Source organism: Symphalangus syndactylus, chromosome 2 (assembly GCF_028878055.3).
Source record: "Symphalangus syndactylus isolate Jambi chromosome 2, NHGRI_mSymSyn1-v2.1_pri, whole genome shotgun sequence".
NCBI classification, from domain to species: Eukaryota; Metazoa; Chordata; class Mammalia; order Primates; family Hylobatidae; genus Symphalangus; species Symphalangus syndactylus.
In genome coordinates this window covers 8,991,139-9,000,991 of record NC_072424.2, presented here as the reverse complement: position 1 = coordinate 9,000,991, position 9,853 = coordinate 8,991,139, and positions in this window count along the sequence as shown.

The following is a 9,853-nucleotide window of genomic DNA, read 5'->3' as shown; positions in this document are numbered from 1 at the left end:
TGTGGGTCACCAAATCCCCCTTCTTACTTCCTAACAGACTCCCCTTTTGTCTTCAGCTCCAGGCGATGGATCATAATTGGCCCAAACCAATCATCTCAATGTTCTTCCTCATTTTCCCAGTCTCCCTTGTTATTAAAAGTGGCCAGGAAACCTAATTCCAGGCAACAAGATTTACACAAAAGTGTGCTGTGGGGTATGGAGCTAATTGTTTCTGGGACAGCTTCCCTGATTAAAGGGGACATTTGTTGATAGCACACTTCTTTTTCCTCTTCCTCATCTTTTCTGCCTTAAACCTGGAGTCCGTCTGGAGCTGTGGCAGCCATCTTGCAATCACGAGGCAACAAGCTTCAGGACAAAAGCTGGCACACCAAGAATGAGGGACTGAAAAGATAAAACAGACCTGGCCGTGATGGCCTTGGTAAGCAGGGGGACTAACACTGGCCTTGCCTCCCCACACATTCTATGGGCAAACCAAAGCCTCTGTTTAGGGCCAGCTGTCATTGGTCAGGTATTCTATGTCTGGCAGCCAAATGTGTTTAGCATCAGCCTCATCTAGGGAGCTCATTAGAATGCAAATAGCCAGGCTCACTCCCAGAAATTCCCTCCCAATATGTCTATGATCAGGCCTGGGAGCCAGCACAAGCATCCCAGGTCATTTTTATGCAGGTAATGTCCTCGAAATACCCTTAGACACAAAGTACCCTTGGAGCACACAAACAGTAGCAATGGGAGGGTAAAGGGAAGAAGTCTGCCAGGGTGACAGGAACCAATCATGTGTTTCCCAGAATTTTTGTTCCCCCCACCTCCTTCTCAAACCTACCAGGTAACACCTGCTGTTCTTGAGCAGCAAACTTAGAATACGAGGAAAACAAAACTGCTCCCACCCAAGAAGCTCTGATGCTTCTTAGGAAGGTCTGGTGTCTTCATCCATCTTCCCGCCTCACCCTGGTGTTGATTCCACAAGGTCATCGCCAGCGGGTTGTGAACGTGGCCACTCCAGAGAACATCGGCCTCACCTATCCTCATTACAGCCAGCAGTCAGATCCTTCTACCACCCAGCCCCAGAGGACACCCAGCCTCAATCCTTCCAGTGAGAGGCAGTAACGTCTTACTAGTTCAACATGGGGGTCCCCAGGGTGTTGCCGCCCAACAACCCCGCTGCTTCGGCAGTGATTGTGGACTACGTCCTGGCTGCCCCTTGCAGAAAAGTAGGACTGGAACTCCACTGGTAGGCATGGAGGAGCTGGGCTCCAGGGAGAGTGCAAGGAAGGGCTGAGAAGAAGCTGTGGGGAGACCAGAAGTCCAAAACAACACTTAGCCTCTGCCAGTCACAGCTTGAGGTCAGAGTAAAAGGAACAGACAAGCCCCAGCACTGCAGAGCCACAGGCAGCACTGGAGTCCCCAGCAGTGCTGACAGAATGGCAGCTTCCTAATTCCACCCAGACAGTCCCACTGGATCAGCTCCCCGGAGGTAGGGCCCAAGAATCTGCATTCTCTGCAAGTTGCCTACATGACCACACCTAGACATTCCTCAAATTCATTTGGGGGCTCATTTATCCCCAGTCACCATGACATTGGGGTCAGCCAGAGCTGCCTTTGAATTCCAGAGGGGAAACTTTCTAAACCTGTGGCTGTGAGACACTGTGGCATCCCTGACTAGGATTTGTGGACAATGGGATAATCATGGTACCCACACTACCTACAGCCCTTAAAGAATCAAATGAGACTGTAGACACAGTATACTTAACACAATGCTGCAAAGATGCACAGTGAGCATTCAGCAAGCGTTAATCACTTTTATGCCACTGATATCATCCTCTGGGTGCCCCCCATCCCACAGACACCCCCTGTTTACCTAGGCTTCAAGATGATGAAACATGAAAAGTTCAGTTCTCTCAGCTAGCCAGTTCACAGAAAGGGGAATCTGAGAAAATAGTTCTGATTCAGATGTTAACGACAGCCCTAGTTCCCCTGTTTTACACAAAGGAAGCAGCATTGTTTTGGATCCTAGCAGGAAGGGCTTGTCCAGGAGCTGGAGAGGAAGCCCACACTTAGCTCCGCACCTTTGGGACTTGCCCGGCACCTAGGATGGCAGCTCTTGGCAGCAGAGGAAGGGAAGGGGAGGCCCAGGAGGCCCTTCAAGGAAACCCCTCCTGAGATGCTGGAGGGGAGAGGACTCCAGGAGGGCACTGGGTGTTCAGTGCTGGAAAATCAACACAGCGATGCCTGCATCCCACAGCCAAGGCACTGGAAGTGGCATTTTCAGCAGGTCTGCAGCAGAAGAACAAGTGGGATGATGGAAAGAAAACAGGGCCCACTTAGCACTTGTCAAAAGTCCCTAGATATGGAAGGTGATCTGCCTGAATACGACTTTCTTTAAACACATATCTTTGACTTGCAGTAAAAATGGACATTCGAGGTATCAAAAATGAGTGTATTCTTGGGATATATACTAGCAAAATTCAATGAGACTTGAATTAGAAAATGCTCAATGGATGTCCAGATGGGGTGTATACAGCCTGGACAAATTACCTAGACAAGGAAGAGGAGACACCTCTGGTTGGAGGTTGGCAGTCAGCTGCTGTCTTCCCAGCTGTGGGGCCTGAGGCCTGGGCTGAGAGATCTAGACACAGGCGGGTGACCTGCCCCCCAAGCCCCACCTGCTCTCCCCTGCAGCCCCTACACCATCACTCCAGACCTTGAGTGGGCCTGCCTCACCCCCACCCTCAGCACGTAGAATGTCTTCAATTCCTAGGCAAACTCAGTTGCATGAGTTCAGGGCACCACGACATCCTTTAAACACTGGACATAATGTTTGCAAGGGGTCCCCCCCTCCCACACATGGGCAAGGTCGTTTAGTGATGTTGGCTGAGGAACCATTTGGGTCTGAAGGATCGCAGCAAAATGTACTGGCTGAGTCACTTTTGAAGTAGCTCCTTACTGAGAACAAACCACAGAGGCTGCTCAGATTTTCATAGGCTTTTGAAGCTAGTGGAGAGAAGACTTTGTAGCAGCATAGAAATCATAGAAATCCAACCCAAACTTCAGGAAATGCCGCTGAGGACATAAGGTGTTTCTTTTGTTTTTCCCAAGTGGTATCACAATTTCTAAATTCAACCTGGACCTATGAACACGTTGTAAGTGCTAAGATTGCACCCGAGGATGAGAACAGTTTCCTTCTTGAAGGATCTACAAGCTCTCTGGGACATCCAGTTCGTGGGGGTGGGATGGAGTGGGAAGGACCCTGCCGGAAGCTGGGCATATGGAGTTTCTGGCAGGAGGGTCCTGACCCAGCCTGCCCCTTGACCGCCACAGGGCCTGGTCCAGTGAAGAACAGAGTAGGGCTTATTCATGATTGATTAGTTCAATGATTTAATGATTATTGATTAATTGATATAATGATTATCAATGGTTTGACTGATGGGTTTAGTGATTATTCATGATTGATTTATTCTTGTTTTAAAGTAGGTGAAATAGTTTCATAACAAGATAGCATTTCATTTATTTCCAAGGAGACATTTAATAACCATATATCCAAATGGAGATGAATCTATTGTCTCCTTTTTAATGGTCTCAATAAAACAACTCTTTCTCCATCACAGCCCTTACAAAGATCACTCTCAGATCTTTGTGTCCAATCCAGATCTCAAATCTCCATGAAGCTTCCCCACCAGCACCTGCTACACCACACCTGGGCTGGGCTGGGCACCAGCCTCCACCCAAACAGCTGCTGGCTCTGTGTGCCACTGCCACCCACCACCCACACCATCCCAGGCTGCCCACCCCCAACCAGCCTCTCCTTTCCTCTCATGGCTCATATTCCTCAGCCAGTGACTCCCTCCTGCCTCTTCTGCGGCCACACTCCAAGTCAGACTGTACACATCCTTCAGTACCCCCACTGTCCATCAAAATGAGTCTAATGTCCTTGCCTACACACCCAAGACCCTTCCTCACGCAGTCCGACTGACTGTCTTTCCAGCCTTTTCTCCCCCAGAGGCTCTGTACATGGCCAGTGAACTAGCCCCATCAGAACTCAGCATCCCAGCCAGCCCTATGCGGATGTACCATGTCTTTGGACAAGCAATGGCTTCTTCTTGCAAAACTTTCCGTCCCTCATTGCCTTTGGCCCAGAATCTCTCCAGCCTGCAGGAGTCCATTAAAATCCTTCTTCCTTATCCTGTCTTTTCAGATCTACCCATCCAGGGGCAATGTTTGTTTTCCTTGGAATCTACCCATGCCTCTCGCCTCTATGATGACATACGATGACACCATCCTCCCTCTACCTCACCCGCTTGTTCAACCACCCAGCAGCTGCCACCTGCCTTGCACTATGAGTTCATCCGATTGGGCCATGAGTCCCTGGAAGACAGACACTGTGACTTATCCCTCATTACACTTCTGGGGCCTGGCTCAGTGCCTGACTTACAAGAGGTTTCCCAAACCGCTAGCTTAAGATTGAGTTGACTACAGGAGCAGGTGTGTTTAGCAAGAGTGCTTTTCAAAACATCATGTGTATCAGAATAACTCTGGCCATTGTTTCCATTCTATAATTCTGCTGTAAAGTCTCAACTAAAAGGGGGAAGCCCTTGCCATTCGGAATGCATTATTCCCTTTGGAGAAACTTAGGTGGTGGGGAGTTCTTCCTGGCTGGTTGTCACCGCCTTCTGCCCTGGGCGCCCCTGCCTCCAGCCCCCAGGGCTTGCTTCTCTACCACCGCAGGCAGTCCTTAGCCTCTGGGCCTGGAAGCGGGGCTGAGGCCAGCCCTGCCGGCAGCGAGGCAAGCCCACCCATTTTGCATCTGTGTAAACCCAAGTGCTAGCAGCAATATTCATCTTAATTTTCTCTTTAAACCCTTGAGTTGCATTATAGCTTCCGTTGTGCTGGTGACAGACAAATGCCTTGCAATAAATCAAAGTTAGGGTGACTGATACACTAAACACCTTGCTTAATGATGTGATTGTTTCTTATCTGCAAAGTAATGTCACTTATGGCTTTGCTATTTATAGTCAATGTAGTGTTAGACCATTTTATGCCCCTGATGCCTCTGTGGCCAGCCCATTAGCTGTGATTATGGACCAAAAGGGGATACAGCCTCTGAAAGATTGGCGAGAGAAGCCTTCAGAGTGTTCAAGTCATCTCTACCCACGGAAAGCCTGGCTCCTCGTCCTGAGACTGCCTGCAGTTTCTTGCAGTCACAGGTGAGTAAATAAGACACTGGCTGACAAATCCTGTTTGTGCTCCACTTGTATTAGTACTGAGCACCTTCAGGACAGCAAGATACATAAGAAATGTTAAAAAAAAAAAAAAAAAGACAAGGGGCTTCTTCTCTCTCTGGCTCAGCCTCCAGCCCAGCAGGGCTCAGGCAGGGCGTGTGGAGAATGTGGGAGGACTGGGCCTTTGCCAGCAAGTCTCCTGTTGGGCTGGCCCAGGCTCTGCCGTTCATTCATTATTTGCTAAGCTATTTGCCCAAACTATTCTCTTTGAACAGGGTGTCGGTGGGTAGAGCAGACTTCGCCTGGGTCTCCCTGCTCTGCTCTGTCCCCGTGGTGTGAGACTTGCTGCCAGCTTCAAAGGCGGCCCCCAGGGTGGGACCAGGGTCTGGGCTCCTGGGTAGCTGCCTGCTCCTCCTGTGCCAGGCTCCCAGCCCCGAGCTTCTGCACAGGCCCTGCAACTTCCCCTCCCCCTCCCCGCAGTCTCTGGGCTCCAAACAGCCTCGAGGAGCAGGACACAGAGTGGCTGGCTACTCAGGGAGAAGGAGCGGGACAGCAGCATTGTAGAAATCCCTCTACAATGTTGGACACCTTGGGGGCAGCTGTGGCCATTCAAAACTGTGCCAGGGCGGGTCTTTCCTCTGGCCCAAGGATCCCACAGCTTCAGGAACAACACTTTCATTGGAAGAGTAGTGGCTTTGGTGGGTAGAACTGGGTTCTCCAAAATCATATGTTCAAGTCCTAGGCCTGGTACCTGTGAATAGGACTTTATTTGGAAATAGAACCTTTGCAAACGCAATCAAGATAAGAGAAAATCATACTGGATTAGGAAGGGCTCTAGTCCAGTGATTGGTGTCCTTATAAAAAGAGGGAGATTGGGGACAAAGACTCAGGGGAAAGCACCACGTGAAGAAAGACACAGGAAGACACCCTCACGCTTACAGATGCAGAGATTGGGGTGATGCCTCTATAAGCTGAGGGATGCTGAGGACTGTCGGAAGACATCTGAGCCAGGAGAGAGGCGTGGGGCAGGCTTTCCCTTGGAGCCTCCAGAAGGAACCCACCCTGCCAACACCTTGTTTTCAGACTTCTGGCCTCCAGAACTCTGAGAAAATAAATTTTGGTTGTTTTAGGCCACAAGCTTTGTGGTAATTTGTGATGGCAGCCACAGGAAACTAATACGGAACCAAATGATTTTGCTGAGCCCTCAACAGATGTCAGGGTAGGCCCTTTGCTGGGAGTAAAGTGACCAGCTGCCAGGCTGCCCACTTGGCTCTCAGGGGCTCCTCTCTGAGCTGGAATGAGGGCATCAGAACAGAGGGTTAAAGCTTCATCTGTAGATAAACAACCTCATGCACACTGCATGCTGTGCGTGTATATTTATGTTGCTTATGTTTTATGCCTCCATCCTCAACTCCTCCTGTATACCACGCCATTAATTTTCCTTTGATGTTTTGAAAAGAATGAACTCTGTGTTTCTCTCAGCTGAACATTACCAACCAACAGCACATTCAACCCATCTAGTCTAGCACATTTTCCTGAGCCAGCGAGGAGTTGGGCTCATACTCTTGCCTTCGTTCTCTAAGTCATGGCGGACTTGGGCATGGAGCTTGGTAAGTGGATGATATTAATCAGGCATTCAGCATTCATTTGTGGAGCCTTTTGCAATTTACCATGTGCTTTTGCACACTGTATGAGTCAGGATGCATCTGAAGGCAAGATTCAGGAATCCAGCTAAAGTGGCACGACTGCCCTGCCCAGAAAGAAGTGGTTGAAGAGTTCCAGCAGTGGCTCAGTCATGAGCCCAGAGACACCCACAAGGACCCTGGCACCTTCCATCCTTCTATCTAGCATTCTCGGGGGGCATGTACTAGGCTTGGCTCTCTGCAATCCTCGTGTGGCTGAAGACAGAGAAGGAGAGGAGGAGGTAAAGAGAGATAGAAGACGAAAGAGGGAGGAGGAGGAAAAAGTGTCTTTTAGGAAGCTGGCCAACCATGACGGTTGCACACATATTTCATTTTAACTTAGAGATCATCATTTCACAATAAATACCACTTTATAAATGTTTAAATACAATTTAAGGAGAAAAAGCAGAGACTCATTAGCCACTTGGTAACAGATGCAGAAATATCACATTGATCATTACCAAAATTATCAAAAAACAAACAAATAAAAAACCCAGCATGGCTTCAGGGGCAGGGCTGAGAAGCATCTTTTGTTAGCAACTACCTCTGTGACTCAGAGGGGACCTACTGCTGGATGGATACAACAGACGTTCAGGAACGGGTTAAAGGAAGCAGGGATAAACATTGGCTCAATGTGCTTTCGTATCACTTAAAAGAAGAAATCTATAGTGCTTTTATATCCCCTCTTACGAAAATCACAAATGCTATGGACTGTTAAACCTTTAAACCAAATGTGATGTTTCAGAGTTCTGACACTAACAGGAACATTTTAATTAAAAAGTAAGCTGGTGGGAAGGCTTGTAAAATTCTGTGAAGTAAAAAAGATGTTTTAAACATGTAGGGACCCTTTGGGGGTAGAAAAAAGGGATTTTGCAGTAGTAATAGCTCTATTCCATTTTAATATTTTTGAATGTAGGGGTGTTTTTTAATCCCGTTCCAGAGAAAGCAAGATTTATCCTGATTATGTAGCAGTAACAAATGGTGAGGGAAGCGCTGTAAACACTACTCTAGCATGCATTTTATTTTTTGGTGATATCTTTCTGCTTCTGGTTGAAAATAGGAATAAATTAAATATGATTGCATGGGATTGCTTTATCCTTACTCAAGAGTGCTTGCCATTGATGTCGATCCAGTAACAAACCTATTTTTCAAAGGGGGATGCTGGGGCTTGTGTTCATTCTCTAAGTATCCTCAGTGCTAAGCTTATCATTAGGGTACTTTTTGCAGTTCAGACTGAAATTAGCAAGTGTTATTAAAGAGTTTCAGTTATGTGGCTAAGAAATGGCTCCCTTTAGAATGCATGCTCTTTATTCAAACTTTCAATGTCAGTTATCATTTTTAAAGTAGCTTGACCTGGAAGCATGAAGCTAAAATTGTGGAAACTGTTAATGACAGTTTTATTGGGCACTCTGCTTATGGTTCACATTTTGAGGTCTGTATGTAATTGATCTTTCTCCCCTACATGAGAAACACAGCAATAAGCTGGTTGCAGCACCACATTATAGATATAGAGAAATAATAATGATGTCACCTTGAGATTCAAAGATCGTGGAATAGTAATAGTCTCCTAGCTCATTTCTCCCAACTGTGATGACCTCTCCAATACTAAATCTTAACAGTCTCAGCATTATTTTTGAATTATTCATGCTAGCCTTTTCCCTCACTACAAAATCAAGGAAAATGAATGCATCATGCTCTGTCAGCTCCACAGGTATTTTGGTAAAAATATAAAATGTTATTTAGCATCACAAAAAAGGGCGATACAGTAGTAATACAACGATGCAAGTGGCATGCCTACCTCGCACAGAAACACAAACACGAACATCCATTTGTAGAAAATAACAGCAGGTGCATTTCCCCCCTCAATTGTGAATTGATCGTTGGCTAATCACGTTGGGGTTAGCTGGATTGTGAGAAGTCTATGGCTTTAAATAAAAAGCACATAATAGGATTAGAGTCTATCATCAATCTGCCCCTAAATTACACTAATAAGTAACGTCTAGAAATGTGTGCACTCTCTGTGATGGCCAGTTTTAGCCAACATCAAACTTAAAGCTGTTGCTTTCGAAATATCAAATCAGCATATATTTCTTATTTTAATTCAAATTATGTAGAGATAGCAGCTTGACAACTCTCCTAGTTTAGCCAGCCTAGAGAATATGGGAGCGCTACAGTTTTATTCCAGTGATGGATCTCATAAAAAGTGCATGTGGGAATAAAATAAAATGCATGTAAATGTAAACTCAGGCAGGTACTCTGATCCATCTGTAGCCCGTGACCTTTAAGTTCATGATGAAAAACAAATGTCAAGCTTTCAGAAGACAGGAGTATCCCTGGCTTGGCTGGGGTGGTGTGTGCTGTCGCGCAGACTGTATTAATTTAGGATGGCATCAATAACCTAGAAATCAGGATTTTGCGCTAAAAACCCAGGTTTATGTTTATTCAGAATCCAAAGAAAAAAGGCAACTTTATTTAAAGAGGCCCTTCAGCGGCGAGTGGGTAATTGTTGCTCGCCACTCTAGATTTTTGGAGCTGCTGCCGGCTTCCATGGCAACAGATGCTTAAGACTATGAGGACCCAGAGATCTTCTTTAAAGAGTCTTTTTATTCTGCATATAATGCTAATTATAGATGTGCTCTGCTCATTCGGCTAAGTGGGCCATACCTTGAGAGAAAATGTGGTCAGTCAAGACTGTGCCTCGACCAAAATGCCGCAGATTCCTTGGGGACTGAGACAAAGTGCTGTTTTGTTGTGCAATGTAGACTTATTTCTGAATGCATTTTCTTCCTGCCGAAGAAAGAAGCAGTCAGAGAAATCACTCGTTCCCATCACTGGACCGTAGGCACAAGCGATTTGGCCACAAGTCGTGTCTGGCCGAGCAAGCTCTCCACCACTCCCTGTTCTGATGAGAGAGCCCATGGTGATGACCTCGTACTTGCAGTGATGAGACTAATAGCG